The sequence below is a fragment of the Ochotona princeps genome, chromosome 8, assembly GCF_030435755.1.
Source record: "Ochotona princeps isolate mOchPri1 chromosome 8, mOchPri1.hap1, whole genome shotgun sequence".
NCBI classification, from domain to species: domain Eukaryota; kingdom Metazoa; phylum Chordata; class Mammalia; order Lagomorpha; family Ochotonidae; genus Ochotona; species Ochotona princeps.
In genome coordinates, this window is record NC_080839.1 from 54,829,204 (window position 1) to 54,845,811 (window position 16,608).

The window sequence follows — 16,608 nt, forward strand, 5'->3', positions numbered from 1 at the left end:
AGCAGATGTTCCTGTTTTAATGGCAAGGCCAGCCTTTGGGGCTTTCTCTGAACAGCAGAGGGAAAAGAAAGGCCCCAAAGCTCCTGGGGGAAGCTAGGGCAATGCCGGGGTGTAGCCCTAAGTGAATTTAAACAGCTCATACAATGTCCGGACTTAGAAAAGAACTTTCATCTACCTGCTAGTGAACGTAACTTCACTTGTGTTCTGGATAGTTCCTGAAGACTTGTCTTTGACAACACCTGTACTGGGTCTGAACTCTTAGGAGCAGTTCAGCGTCAGCTGCACAGGTGTGTAGGAGTGTCTCCACCCCCCTTTTCAGCACAGAGGTAAGCATTCAGCAGTACATTGGCGGCAGTTGTGACATGCTAACCACTATCACCTGGGAAAGCAATGCTACACTGAGGCCACTGCTGCGTTCAGGGCATGGTTCAGGTTTCTGGTCAAGGCTGTACTGAACACTCAGCCTTAGGGGCCCGCAGATAAGAACTTTCGAGAGGAAATGTGGAAGCAGTTCTGAAGCCATGGCCAACGCTGTTTTCCAGCGGTGTCATCTGTGAGAGATTTGCATGATGAGTTCCATGAGTGGACCCTGGTGCAGTGGGCGGCTTGCTCGGGGGGCAGCAACTGAAGAGCAGGACAGATGACGATCTCCGCCTTTCCTGAGCCTCACACTGAATCTCAGTGGAACAGGGCGGGAGGGAAGCTCTCGTAACCAGTGTTGCATTTTTTCCTCCCTGTATTGCACATTTCACCGTGGTGTGAGATGCCCACATACAAAGCCTGTACAGTTACTGTAGAAGGGCTCCCAGGAGCCAGTGCGCCTTGTCTGTGCTCCAGCTTTCCCTTCAATGTGGTGTTGTGTCTCATGTCCAACACATTCACAAAAGCTGGCCTTTTTCACATAGAGTTCTGGTATTCCACAGCCTGCCTTGGGGCCACAGTTGCTTTAACCTGCATCACATCATGATTTTGAGCAGGCTATAAATTCTCCACATGCTCTTGGGTCCTTATCCAGAGGGTGGGATGGATTCAGAACTCGGAAAACCTCCAGGAAGATTGCTTTGATTTCTTTCCATCAGTATTTTAATTATTGAGGTCCTGGCTTCATTTAAGCCCAGACTAATTTCTTTTTCACCAAAGACTTTTGGACCATTTTTTTTTTCTTTTCGAAATTTAAATCTATTTTAAACAGTGTATTTACCAGACATAAAGTATAGCTGCTTGAAACAAGTAGATTGAACCAGCCACAGACTCTTCTTTGCCACACCTGGGAGCTCAGGAATCCTCGGAGCATCTTGCTTTAGGAGTCAAGTACTTCCCGAAAGGAGCTCATCCTAGATGCCAGCTGTTCCTTCTAATTCATTCTGTCAAAGAGGAAAGAGTCATGTAACCATTTTGCAGGTGTAGATACTGAGGACAGACCAGTTACATTACTTATTCAAACTTACACAATAGGGAACATACCTGAATGTGAACATGCAGTTTAATAAAACAGTGTATGCACGGGTGAGCAGCTAGTCCTATGGCCTTGTCAAGGGGATGTTTCAGGGGATGAGAAAGAACCTTAAGGTTATAAAGAATCACCCAGTCAGACAGCAGGGTTTGCAAATGTGCTAGCTCTGTACAGCTGGGCGGTGACTTAGCCTGGGTACCTACCTCATCCGTTAGCTGTAAAGTTGGGATGCTTTTGTTGCCTGGAGGATTGCAGAAAGTAAAAGCTGTAGGCACTGGAAACCCTGCCTGGCCCAGGTGGCTGTTAGCAAGTCCTCTCAATGAATATTCGTAGATCTCCTGTGAGATCCGGATATTGCACTCCTCTCCCAGATAAGAACACAGACTCAGAAAGATTTAGGATGTTGGCCAAGGTCACACTGCTAAATCAGTAGCAGAGTCAGGGTTTTCGCTCAAGTTGTAGGACCCTATCCTAAATACCAGACCCCTCACCACCATCTGGACTAGGACAGAGGGGCAGGAGAGCTACTAAACTGAATTCTTGTTGTGGTTGTTGGTTCTTAGCCAACAACTCATTTTGTCCCACCACCTACAGGAAAATGATAGTCATTGCCAGCCTAGGGAATCCCATGTACATAACTGTATTCTATTTGGTGAGAGCCTTCTGCAGTGCAGCCCGCATGCACAGTGTGGACTGTTCCCATGAACAGTTTATACCACAAATAAAGGCGTTGACTAGCTGAAGATGTTGGGGATTCTAGACTCAGGAAGATAGTCCTGCCAGAGCCTGAATGAGGACTGCCCAGGGCTGAAGTGGGGCTGCTCTGTGCCCTTGCTGCAGAGTCATCGCAAGGTAGAGGATGTGGGGTCCAGTCACCAGGTCTGGATGGGTGTTGCATTCACATTGCCACACGCTTTGGGCCCTGGCAATCGTTGTGTTTGGCATACATTTGGGAGCAACGCAGCCTCCAGCACTGAGGGAACGGCTGGAAGCGCTGTGCTCTGCCTGGGGAAATTGGGGTGGGTCTTGGTCCTGTACCTGCCCCACCTGCTGTCAAATGAGCTTCCAGGCAAGGAGAGAGAGAAGGAGTGAGCATGGAGGCCTTGGAAACCACAGATGACCCAAGCCCCGCCTGGCCTCGTTGCCTTGACACTCTGGGTTTGTGCCTGGCCTTTGCTGAGGCCTGAAATAACTGCCTTGGCATCAGAGCCAAGCGTGACAGTCTTGGGCCTGTACATCTTCATTTGGTATCTTTAATTTCCTGCCCTCACCCTTTAAAGGGATATGAGACAAAACACAACCCCACAAACCAGAAGAAATAAGCAGTCAGATCTTTAGCAACAGGCACATTTCTTTCCTTAAAGTGCTGTTGAGTTCCAAACTGGTGTCTGCTTGGTCCTTATTGCTTGCCTAAGTCCTGAATTCACTGTAAAATTCTAAAATCCCAACTTGAAAAGTGAGAGGATTTTCAGTAATTTGGAAATGACCTGTATATTTAAGAAATGTTGGCCTCCTAGCCTGTAGATCTTTGCCAAGCAGTATCGCAGCTCCCACTCCGCTGCCTTTAGCCAGTAGGGAACCCTGTAAGACATGTCCCTAGCCCTGCTTGAGTGGGAAGCCAATCTGATGAAGGTCCTTTCTGTAGGACTTTGCAGAGCACTCCTTGTGCCAGGTGTACACGAACCTCCAACAAGGAGGCAGTGTCCAGGGTGGCTCTCATGGTTTGGCCTTGAGGGCAACTGCGAGACTAGTCTGGCAGGACACACAGTCTGGAAAATGTTGACCCACAGGCAGAAGCCACATGCCCCTCACCTCAATATCCTGCAGAATAGAGGGAATCCACGGGCATCTGGGAGAACCATGGGGATGGAGCTGTAAAAGCACACCCAAGGGGGCCAGCAGATACCACATTGCCCTGCCGCGTATTGAAAGAATGCAGAATGAAGTGTGGAAGATGATAAGATAGGTGGGACTGGGGATTGGAAGGCAAAGATGCAAATCTCAGCTGTGACCTCTCAGTCTTGTCTTGAGTTTGACATGAGTCATTTGGTTCGAGCTGATCCCAGATTCTGTGGCGGATGCAGTGAGCCAGGATAAGGGGCACCTGTTAGCCTCCTTGTCCTTAATAACGCTGTGAGAGCAGGGGCCACAGAGCCGAGCAGCCTGAGTCGGCAAAGAGAGCAGGACACTCCAAGGCAAGGTCTCTATTTAGACAGCTGATACGTTGGGGAATCTGTCATGTTCGGGTGACAACTTGAAGGTCATAGTTGTAGGCACGATAGATCATTGCCACACGTTTCCTTGCAGAAGACCTGTTCTGTTCTAATATGTCATGATCATTCAGGCTACTCATGTTAAAAAACATTTTTTCCAATTTTGCCAAGGTTCAGTCAGACCTAAAACATTGCTTTCAACTCATGAGTCCAGGCTGTAAGCCTTTGGTTGACCTGTTTGTCCCATGGCGTCTTGCTGCCCTGCTCTGGTAGGCCGCTTCCTGGCCTCTGTGCTGAAAGGCTGTGGGGGAAGGGAAGCAGTGCTGGTCTCCAAGTCTCCTGGCTCTAAACTCTTATAATTCTGACTCCCTTTTCCTTATTTGAAGAGTTTCCATAGTGTCTTGGGCCTTCTGTAATAACCATTATTAAATTTTGTTTTCATTTGAGAGGCAAAGAGACAGAGAATTCCCATCTTTTAGTTCATTCCTCAAATGCCACAGTGGTTAGGGCTGGACCATGCCAGAGCCAAGAGCCTGGAACTCAAATCAGAACTCCTGTGTGGGTGGCCCTGGCCCAAGTCCGTGAGCCATCACTGCTGTCCCCCAGGGAGGATTGCCTATCCGCAGGAAGCTGGATTTAGAAGCAGAGACAGGACTTGGACCCAGGAATTTCTCTACAGCATGTGAGCATCCCGATGGCTTCTTACCTGTTAGGCTGAATACTTGATCCACTCAGCTGCATTTTAAATGCTCACTTGTTGATGCTGTGACTGACCAGACTCTGAGTTCCTCAAGGACAGAATCTAGTTAATCTTGCCATTCTTCTTTTACAATAGGATTTAATGAGGAAGTGGGCAGTGTAGCCTTCACCATGTTGGCTAAGTCTCTAGAGCGAACCCCCCTCCACCCCATATCCAGTCATCTTATCTTAGTGGTAGGATTCTCCTAGGATACTATGGAAACTGGCCCTGTCATTCACCCTACCTGCCCCACCAAATCTTCTCAAGTCTTCCCTTTGAGAAGTTAGCCTCCACCAAGGTGTTCTTATGCCCTGGAGGTGATAGTGATACCCACGTATCACCTAGAGACCTAGAGCACAGAGGAAGGTCCGATGCACCTGCCAGCACTGCTTAAGGCTTCTCATCAGCCATGACTGTTAGCCTCTCACTTATTGGTGTATTGATCTCGCTGCACACTTTGGAGTGCACCACTGCTGTGGCCTTCCCAGAACACTTGCATGGCACTTCATAGAGGCTTGTTACTGAATTAATATGAGCGTGTCCAGCCAGGGGCCCGGTGAAGGCACACAGAGGGCTCTCTCCCTGGCCTACTTGTCACAGCTGGCCCCACAACGGCCCTCTGTGTGCATGTCCTCGCACCAAACTGGCTGCTACTTTTCTTGATTTCAGAAAACTTCAGTATGAAATATCTTCCAAAATAGTGTGGATTTGTGGCCTTACAAGAAGTTGAGCGCAAGTTGATACTGGTAGCTGGATTTTGTTTCACGTTCCTTGGAGGCTGGGAATGGACTGGAGATGGGTGGGAGTGTTCCACCTGCAGCCCGGCGGAGGACACTGTGGACAGATCTTTGGGGCTGTGCTGGAGGGAAACAGAGACGTCTTTCATGTTGCAGTTTGTTTTATTCCCCAAATGGGAGTCAGGCAGTTGGAACCAGGACATTGGGAGTTTTTCACACTACATTGGAAACAGTCGGGTGGCAGGATCCCAAGTCTGAAAAGAAATCCCCACTGTGCGCTTCCAGCCCCTCTTACCCCTTCTGCAGCTCTGTTTGTTGGAGCAATCAACAACACCAGCTGCCCCTTGCACTGATTTGGACTCACTGCTTGCCAGGGCCTGACCAGGCACTTTCTGTTCTGTGTTTCTAAGACGACACCTCCCAGTACTGTTACCACTTTATAGATGAACAAACCGAGGCTTCCCCGAGGGACTGGATGGCATCACTTGGTACCCTGACTGAATACCAGGAAGAGTGAGAAAGGATGGTGAAATGTGGGTAAGCTGATGAAAAACTATTTTGACTCTTAAGATAGTCTTTTAATAGAAATTGGTTTTTTTTTTTCTCCTTGAAATTCCCTGGAAGCTAGATGTTTATGCAAGTAATGTAGAACCACACATGGAAAGTGACCTTATCTCAGCCCCATTCTCTCATTCTGGCATGCAGCTAAGGCCTCAAGAATTAAGTGACAGTGAGCATGGCTGTTGGCTCTTGGTGAAGTATTCCTTCAAAATTTTTTTTAAGGCTAGGGCAAGCAAGAAGATCGTTAAGTCTCTTATATGAGCAGATAACAAAAAAAATTCTTTGGCTTAAGAGGAGCAGGCTTGGCCTCACTTTTCCAGTCTCCCTTCCAATTGCCACTGTCCCTTGGATGCCTTCCTGGATCCCTGAGACTTCCAGAAAACAGAACACCTTAAAAGAGACCTGCTGTGCTAAAATAAAAAGTGTGATGTCTCTAACACTGAAGGTGTGCAGATCCCAGGCACTGGGACGTATGTGCTATAATCTGTGTGTACATGTAGTTGACTGCACACACAAGGGCTGCTGCTTTAAGCTGGCACCGTGAAGTGGAGGGGGATTCTGGACCATCTGCATGGCAGGGATGCTCAGGACCCTCTCTCGGACTCAGCTGGGAGACTTCCTAGGATGGACCTCTCTGACCCCCATTCTGCACACTGGCAGCTCACTGGTGTGAACTTTGTCATGAGACAGGCTTTCAGTGAACCTTAATCCATCACATACTTGGGTCTCTACCTGGGACTCTACAGATGCCCTGCCTCTTAGCAGTTTATCAAGTGTTTCAAGAAAACAACCATGTGCCCTGTGTTGGCTCCCTCCTCTCCGACAGCACCCATTCTACCTGCTGGGGCTCCACTTTGACAATTTAGCTTACCCTTCACCCATAGGTGCTGGCATCCCAAAGCTGCTTGGAAGATGGGTCCCCAGATAGGGTTCAGGCAAAGCAAGATACAGTGAGGCTTTGTGTTGGTGAGGTGCATTCTCAGACCCTCAGACACCTGTGCCTTTTCAAGCCACCTCATTGTACCATCAGCTCCTAGTAAGGCAACAGTGAGCTGAATGCCCAGGGCCATTTCACAAGGAACTACAAGCCAGATCCCACTTTAGTATGCACTTGGGGGATTACATTGTTCTAACCCAAATGCAGAACTTTGCAAGTTTTATTCTGCCAGTTCTTAAGTCTGTTCATGTGAGTTTGGACCACAGTTTGTCCATGGCACATGGAGGCTTCATCTGGGTTTTGTGTCATGCAGAGATTTGATAAGAGTGTCTGTGTGTCTTAAGTCAGGGAGCCTATCCAAAAAAGTTGACTGCTTTGCTGGTATCAGCATATGGCACAGGGTCTGCTGACCAGTAACCCTGCCACACAGGTAGAAGCACCAGGAGATATCCTTGTATGTTTTATCAGTGCTGATTGAACATGCAGCTCTTCAGTATACAAAACTCAAATTTTTTCCTAAAGAAAATCCTCTTTTTATTTTTTTTAGAAGATTGTTTAGTTCAAAGGCAGAGTTGCAGAGAGGAGAGACATGATGAGATCTTCCATCCATTGGTTCACTCCCCAGCTGGCCGGAGTTGGGCGGGTCCCAAGCCAGGAGCTTCTTGCAGAGCTCTCCTGTGTGGGTGCAGGACTCTATGCACTTGTGCCATCCTTCACTGCTCTCCCAGGTGCATTGGCAGGGAGCTAGATGGGAGGTGGGGCCGCCAGGACTCAAATAGTCACCCATATGGGATGCTGGCCCGCAAAATCAAAATTTTATTGAGGAGAGATGATTTTAAAAGTCACCATAATTGTCTCTTTTTTGAAAATCAAGTCAGCGGTTTATGTGCATTTTTTAACCCTGCATTTTAGTTTTCCAAAAATTCTTGAAAATAGTTCCTTGATCAAAATAAAACTATTAGCAAGACCTTAGGATGTTCCTTACTCCTCAAGTCCTGCAAAATTGGACTCAAAATGCAGTGCTCCAATTGAGCTTACACTTCCCTTGGCAAGGTTCCTTATGCCTGCCCCCAGCTGTTTCTTCATGCCACTCCCAGGACCATGAAGTGAAGGCCCCTTTCCCTCCCTGTCTTAAGATGGAAGCAAGTTTCAATTTGATTTTCCATAGAAATTAAGCAAAATGTGCTTTGACTGGCTTTCAGTGGATTCCTCACTCCGATCATCCATAAGATAGAGCAAGTCACCAGCGAGATTAGACGAGAAAAAGGTTGTTTGTATTTGTTTATATCTTCACTGGGACTATAATAAGAAATTTCATTTAGATACTAAAATAACATCTTTATCCGGTATGGCCTGGTCACTCTTAAGGCCAAAAATACTGCTGCTGGAGAGAAAGTGTGCAGGTGTGTGTATAGAACTTAATGCAGTCTGGTGTCCCATGGACACGAAGATTGTCCTCTGGTCTACCTGGTGCTAAGAATCCCCTTCCTCTGTGGTAAACATAAACCATTTTAACCCCACCTGCCACTGTTATTGATAACCAATATGAAAAACACTTGAGACAGATATGGCTATCTTGGCCATTAGGATTACATCTTAGTAGGTATCTTGGATTTTCACTGGAAGTAAAGACGGTGCCGTGTGTTTGCTTATTAGCTTAGTGTAGTTTGGAAGATTGTCACGTATACAACTTCTAACCACCAATTAGTTAACCATGTTTGAGATTCTCTGGTTTTTATTTGGGAAGTAACTGGTACCCCGATACGTTAGGAGTGCCCTGTCTAGTGTGGCCGAAAGCTTAGGCCCCGTTCTTTACTCCCTGGAGACCTGGAAGAGCAGTGTAATGGCTACTCACACAATAAGTGCTTTTGTTTCTTTGTCCTTTTTGGTAAACGTTTTGGTAAATTCTTTTCCAAGTATCTGATCTGTGCCATGTGCTGGTTACACATTGATGTTCAAAACAGCTTTTTGAAGTCAATAGTCAGTGTAGTTTCCAGAACCTTCCTTGTACTTGTTAGGCCAAATAAGCCAGGTTTCCACTTAACTCATTTCCTTTTAGAAGGAGAGTCAAGAGAACAACCTCATTGTTTTCCAGGGCCTCATTATTTGAGTTTGACTTAAGCATAACCAGTAAGTCCGAATTCAGGGGAAGCTATTGTCAGATTTTCCCCGATCTGAGACACTATTTACATATTGCAGTCATGGATAGAAGTCATTTCCTATTCATACAGCATGTGCACAAATATTTATGCTAGTCCCAAAGATCTGTTCCATCCCGTAGAATTACTTAGGTTTGTGTAAGATGCTGAGGGAGAAAGGAAGGTTGAAGTGTCTTACAGAAGGAAAAACAAAGAAATCCTTTAAGCATAAATGTTAAATGATTGGTTGATTTTTGTAGGAGCCATAGAAGATGCCCATCTAGCCTTGTCAGCTGAGCAGACAGAGTTGGAGAGAGGGCAATCTCTTGCAAGTTTTCTCATTTGTTCATCCAGCAAATATTTATTCAGTACTTGCTCTGAGTAAACTATAATGTTCTCTGCCAGGTAACGGCGTAGTGGAGGAGACATTCAAGTGTACAGGCCAGTATGGTCTGAGGAATTGGTAGGCTGGAGGTATACACAGACTACTGTGGGGTCCTGAGAGGCCCTAGGGAGCTGGCAGGAGAAGACAGCTCCAGGTATGGGCAGGTTTTCCAGACTGTAGAAGGGCCTTATAAGCCATCTTTCCCCCAAACTATAAAAAGTAAACCAGTTCTGAAAGGGTTTTAAGTTAAGAGGGAAATGACAAGGTTTCAGGGAGATTCTAGGTTGCTCCATTTGGTAGGAATGGGGGGAGGGAAGCAGGTGGAGAAGTAAATGTTCTTATGCAGGAGAAACAGCAGGAGAGCCAGAAGCAAGGTCAAGGCAGTGAGGTTGGACAGAAATGGACTCCAACTGGGGGAGATTCAACACTAGGTTCATATGACTTGGTGTGGAAAATGAGGCAGGAAGAGAGATGGAGACCTCAACTGGATTTAGGATTTCGATGGATTCCTGCAATTCGGTGGGAGAGGAATGATGGGAGGCATATGCCCTGGCCAGTCTGGGGGAAGACAGACAGCAAAAGAGTTCATGTGGGACAGAGTATCTGATAGGAGCCCAGTGGAAAAGTCTCAGACACAAGGATGAGGCTTTTTACACTGTATGGAGAGCACCACCAGAATTTTTTGGTGTGTCCATTTCTAATCCATTGTACCCAATGATGTTCTGCACCATGAGCACACAGCATGAGCCATGCACAGTCCCCAGGAAAGCTCAACAATGTGTGCCTGCCAAAACTTGTCAGGGGCCTGTTCGGCAAGGAAGAAGAATCTGATCATGTACCTGATTGTTAAGGCAATGTCAAGAACTTTCTAAAAGCTTTTAGTTTCCATTTTTGTAAAACTTATTTTTATGTGAAAGGTAGAGTTACAGAGAGGATAGGCAGAGAGAGAGGCCTTCTGCCTGCTGATTCACTCCCCAGATGGCTGCAGCAGCTGGAGATGAGTTCGTCAGGAGTCATGAGCTTCTTCCAGGTCTCACATATGGGTGCAGGCAGGAGCCCAAGGGCTTGAGCCATCCTGTGCTGCTTTCCCAGGCCGCAAGCAGGGAGCTGGATCAGAAATGGAGCTGTCAAGACATGAACCAGTGCCCATATGGGATGCTGGTACCATAGGCAGTGGCTTAGTCTGATACACCACAGCACTGGCCTCTTAATTAAACTTCCTTTCCTTAAAATTGCCAGGGCCTAGCCCTGGTCCATTGATTGGCATTGAGCTGCACAGATGTAGACTTAGTAGGTACTTGTGGGCTGAGGATGCCGTTGTAAAGTTACCATGAGAGGTGGCAGTTAAAATTAAGTTCAGGGATGAGAACTACAGGGTGTGTAGAACAGACCTCAGGTGACCATCCAAGACAAGGCTCCAAACTTGTTCTGTAGGGGTCAGTTAATGGTTCATAATTTAAAGTCACATGCAGACTTTATCACAACTGGACCTTGCACCCTAGACACAGCTGTATTAGGGTTTGTTGACCTCAGTAGTAAGGAGACGGGAGGCCAGAGGATTCTTACCTTGGAGGAGGTTGTCCTGTGTGTCACAGGGTGTTCAGCAGTATTTCTGGCCTGGACCTGCTAGATGTACATAGCACACACACCATCCCCAGCATCATGAGAATGAAAACTACTTCCAGCAGGATGCCCTGGGGGTAGAGGTGCCCTCAGCTAAGAGCCACTGAGCAGTAGTCCCTAAGTGAATGAGCCTAGGTGTATTCTAAGAAAACTCTATTTACAAAAATACAGGACCAGATTCATATGATATAGTATGCAGGCAGTTGAGCCAACAGATAAAGGAAAAACTTAGAGGGGCATATTCAGGAACTCCCAAGAGGAGATTTAATACCAGTAGTCCTTACTTACAGCATTTTTCTTACCATCTATCCTTTTTGAGCTTACCACTTCCCTAGAGACATCCATCACAGAACCCAAACACAGAAAAATAACAAGTCACATCCCGTAAGTCTACTTAGCAAACCAAGGCAGCAACGAGGCCAGCTTACAGGAGGTGAGATGGAGTAGGCTGCTGCTGTGAGGAAGGAAGTGACTCTGAAGCAGCTCTAACATGTCAGATAGCGGCTGATGGTTGGAGGATGGAAGGACAGGCGTTCCATGCTGGGATCCCAGGGATCTCGGCTTCCGACAGTTGGGAGGGAAGTGGAATGTGGATGGAGAGGGAGGGGAGCTATTGTCCCTGGTGAAAGCTGTGTGGTTGTATGGAGTGCCATGCACGTGTTTCCTTTGGGAAAAGAATTCACGGCACTTAGCCCACTCTGTTTTCTAAGAACAGGATGTTCTGTTTTCCTCCTGGGAGGCTCAGGAACTTTATTAATTTTTTTTTTTTTGGTCATTTACCATAAAGTCAAAAATCTTTTTGTTTGAGATTCTTTCTGACAATGGCAAATACGTTGAGAAGTCCTCCTGAGTTAGAGCTGGAGGGATTTGTGTCTAGGGTGCCTTTTATTTGTTGCGGGTGTCTGACAAGGCCAAGTTAGCATCTCTTGCCTTTTATTGATGTTGGGACCTTATGCATCATTTCCTCTCAATGCTGTCGGACTTCAAGGCAAACAGTGTTCGTGTTGGCCGGGTTAGCAGCACAGCTGTGGCTGAAATCTTCTTCCTCCACTGTGTGGTCAGTAGACCTGTCACGTAGGCTTAGTCGAAGACTGCACCCCAGGAACAGCTGGGTCCTGAGCGTCACATAGGGAAGCAGCAGACTGCTGCCAGCACTCCAGTGCTGGCCACCCTTGCAAGTGTAAGTTCCTTGGAACACCAAGCATCTCTGTCACTTGCCCACAGGGCCTCTGTAAACTTGGTCCTGGATTCCTGCAAGCCAATCAGCCTGCCTCTCATGGTGGACTGCCCAGCGTGGGTTACAGGTTCAATACTTGACAGGCTTCAGGTTCGCTGTGCATCACACATGGTGAAAGACAAGATGAATAGCACTCAGTTCATGCACACAGAATAGCTTCAGCCTAGTTGGAAAGTGTTCATTTATTCATGCATTCGTTGACTTAGCAAAGGCAAAGGTACTTCTAAAAGTTTGCAGAAACATAAGTCTGTGCTTTTTCCCCTAGTACTCACCTGCTGTGGACCTTCTGCAGACCTCCATGTATTTATGTATGAACAGGCATATGCAGGTAGCACTGGGAAGTTGGCTGGAAGCATTGACAACAGAATGGCCCCGGCACCAGAGTGATGCAGGAGGCCTGCTGAGGGCCCTGGCACAGTGGGAGGAGAGCATGCAAATCTCTTATCTGTTACTTCACCCTTATGTGATCAGTCAGGCAAGCGGGCTTCAATTTGAAACCTAGGAGAACCAGGAACTTGGCTATTACTTGTGGGCGAAATCAACATGATCTGAATTTCTGACACCTGTCAACCTGCTATTTTGGTTCACTTGATGTTACCACTGCCAGAACTGGAGTTTTGCATAGAAAAACTACTGACTTAAATATGAATCTTTTCCCGACTTTTACTCTTTTTAGTAGATGTACATTTTATACTTCTGCAAGGGAAACAGCAGTTTCATGAGCCACGAAGCAGCTTTCACAGGTTGCTTCCTTCTGAGCAGAATTTAGAATGAACATCCTGGCTCAACATGACTGAAAACCTCACCATCAACTTTGCTGCCAACATTGATGATGACCTTGTAGGTCCATTAGCTAAGATAGTATGTGAGCAGTTCATACCAAATGTCTTGTTAGCTTCCCGTCCCTCTAGCCAGAGTTCCTGCCCAGTGGCAACTCTCACACTCAACAGGTAGTGACAGATGAACCAGGTATGGCAGAACCTGCTCCCCACCTGCCTTGTAACTTGGGGATCAGCATCCATTCCAGATTCTCCCCAGGAGCTCATTTTTATAGGGGAAGAAGACCTTCCTGGGCTGTCTTCAAAAGTGCAGACTTGGCACTTTAATACCTCTCTCACATAGTACAGTTAGAGCCCACAGATGTGAGGTGTGTAGGCCAATGAGCAGTACAAGTTTCTGTATGGTGTTTGTAGGTCTCTGTACAATCACGGATGCAAAAGGGAAGCAAGACACAACTGAATCATACCCAAAGGAGTCAGTTTATCAGTAGCCAGAAAGGCGAGGTGGATCAGATTTTGAATGGGTTACAGTGATGCAGCCTGTTGGGTCACACCAGAGTCACACGCTTGGCCAAGCTCAGTGGCTGCAGGTTCGTAGTGTGTGAGCGTGGAGTTGGGGCCTCCATGGAGACGACCTGGCGGGAGGATGTGAGTCCAGAAATAGAACAGCCTTCTTATCTTCTCAGATGGGTGGAGCGAAATATTGCAAATATGAGAAGAATCTACTCCCCACCCCCCAACCTGGCTACCTCATGCATGCTATTGGTCTCTGCTTGCATTATTTTCGTTTAAGTCTAATGTTGAATTTTTAATACGGTGGGTTTCCCCCCACCCACCCACATTAAATTTAAAACCTCTGACATGGTAAAGTCCTACGGGGGTTTGCAAAAGGATGGGCATGACTGCCCACACTGTCTTAATCTCTCAGCCTTTGCTGATTGCAAAGTCTGGCCAGGCATTCAGCAAGCCTTGTCAAGGGTGAATCTGTATCTGGGAGCCAGGTTGAGACTGTAAGGATACTAGCAGGGATGGTGTCCTTTTTAGAAGACCCAGGTGAGCAAAACAGAGACCCCACTCATCAGGAAGACTCCCTGGAGGCTCCTCATCCTGAGCAAGACCCAGTGCTCCCTCATGCCCCTCTGCTGGGCAGCCAGGGCTACCTTTCCAGAAACCTGAATCTCTTTCTTTGCAGTTTCTGCTTGGCAGCTCCAGAACAAGTTAATAATCTCCTTTCCATCACAATTAAACAATTCTTCCAGATCCCTAATGATTAGCTTTCTTTATGCAGCTTTGTGGCTTCAGCCTCTCCTTGCTGGTTATCCTCCTCCCAGTGAGCATGTAGGAACACGTCCCAGGTAGCCTTCAGCCCTGGAGGAAGCTGGAGCCCAGGGTCAAGTGCAGTTTCTCAGAGCTCAGCACAGTAGGATTATTGCCGTCCCCTGGCTGGCAGCTAGTTGCCACAGAGAAATCTGCTGGAGGCTGCGGAAGGGAGGTGAGACCTTGGACAAGTCAAAGCCCTTCCTAACCTATGGGTTCTAACCCGTGGTTCAGGCAGGCAGGTGGAATTAAGGTCTTATGTGTGCTGGGGTGTGGAGGGTGCTGAGAGGAAGGGCACACAGATGATGTTGCTGAAGCCAAGGGGCCAATGATGAGAAGCTGGGATGTTCTTGCCAGAGGGAAACATGCAAGCAGAGGAGGACGAAGGCCACAGGCCACTCAGAACAGTAGCATCCCTGTTTTCATATGTGTGTTTGGAATTAGCGTTGTAGCCTAGTTTGCAGGATGCAAGAAATTCCTGTAGCCTTTCTGCACACTAAGAATTAATCTAAAAACAATTAGAAAACCAAGCATTCCTTTCTTAAAATAAATGGAATTTGTTTTAATCCCAACCTCTTTGTTCTTTTTGGGGCCCTGTTGAGTTGCCAGTACAGTCAGCTCTAAGTAATTCAGGAACGGAATTTTTTTGTCTTTATTTTTTAATTTTATAACAATTTGCTTTTTCTCACCTCCTGGCCCTGCCCTGCTTGGTATTTTTAGCATCACTCTGTTTGCCCAAAAGATAAGGGGATTAACAAAGGGCTGCTTCACATTTTTTTCTTGGTTGAATTATTGCTATGTTTGTGTGTTATTTGCCACTTAATGCTTCCATCGGTCCCAAGCTAGAAACCTGGTGCTAGGAGCCTGATGCCTTCCTTGTCAAATCCAGGTTCTGCCTTCCTCCCAGGTCTTTGGGTGTCTCGACATGGTGGGATTTCTCCAAATACTTATGAGTGGGAGAGTGTCCATTTGCAGCTGGGCTCTGCCCCATCTTGAGAAGGAAGCTGGACTCTTGTTGGCCAGTCTCCCCAGTGCCCAGCAGCCTGGGAGTGAAGGACTGTAACGTTCCCGCGGACTGTGTGATCTCTGTCATCTGAGCTGGCGGGAGTGAGGGGGTGCCAGCAAGGGGGAGAAGAGAAGCAAACTCTGATCCAAGAACGCAGTGAGCAGAATCAGCAGCCAGGAAAGCATTCAGGGTCAAAGGCAGGCTTTGTGAAAAGGAGACCCACCCACGTGGATGCCGGTTTGTCTCTTGGTATGTGGAGAGGATAGTGGGAGTGGAGGAATGAGGGCAACTGGCAAAAGGTAGAGACAAGGCGAGTGAAGTAGAGACTCAGAGAAGCCCTGGGGTGAGAGGTGGCAGAAAGGGAAAGGGCCCCAGTGTGGGTGGCCAGGACCCTTGACCAGCTTGGTGCCCAGTTAATGCTGTTGGGGATGTCTTGACTTATAGACTGAGCTCTGCATGCTCTTCCTATGGCTTGTGAAGTCCCTAGGTGCTTGCCACCCAGATTTGGTCTAGTCATATCTCGCTCTTTTTTGTCTTCTCACCACCCTACTCCCACAAGCAGCCCCTCTTCCTTCTGGGCAAAGAACAGAGTCCTTGGGTGACCCCATACTCCTGCGTGGATGGATTTTTTTTTTTTTTGCTCTACTTCCATGTTGATCAGCCACCAGCTACCTTCAAGAGATCGAGGAGGGAACAGGATTTAGTATCTTGGTATTTAGCACCATTCAGCCATAACATGTTTTCTGTGTCAATAGCTACCTCCCAGAAAAAGAGCCATGTACCTGCTTGTTCGTCTCAACACCTTGCCATCCACCCGTGTCTCCAGCACCTGCATGTTCTGCTGTATTTCCCTGCTACCTTAGAAATGCCTCTCCACTCAGGTCATTTCCATTCTGCAAAATACAGACCAACACTACCTTTTCTGCAAAGCACATGCTGACATGGAAAACGGCCATCTGTCTTTGCCAAACTGAGATGAGACAGACTCCTTGTGAGGTCTTCCCATCCATACCTGGCCCTCCCAGACCTTGCTCTTGAACCCATCTTCCCCCTAGAGACATCTATGTTGAGCTAACTCACAGGGTTGACAGGTTTTCAGGACCTAAGTACCAGTCATAAAATTGGCTCTCAGAAAAAGTGTTCTTAGCCCTGTGTACTTGTTTGTTCATTGTTGAGTGCTTCTGGAAAGATTCTACAGACTTTGGCAGTCCCATTCAAATACATTTACTGACATGTGCAATTCTTCTAATGCTTGAGCTGAACATTTTTGGGATTCTGTCCATTGAGCATGTGCCAAGTTGAGCTTCTAAGACTTGCATGGCATTTGGTTGGCTGCAACATTATTTATCCAGTCCTTGCTAGGTGGACACCTAGGTTGTTTCCAACTCTTGGCTGTTATCAGTTGCTGGCTTCAACAACTTTGTACAGTAGTGACCTATAAGCATGAGTTGTATTGTTCTCTTTAAGTGTGTCAAAGGACACA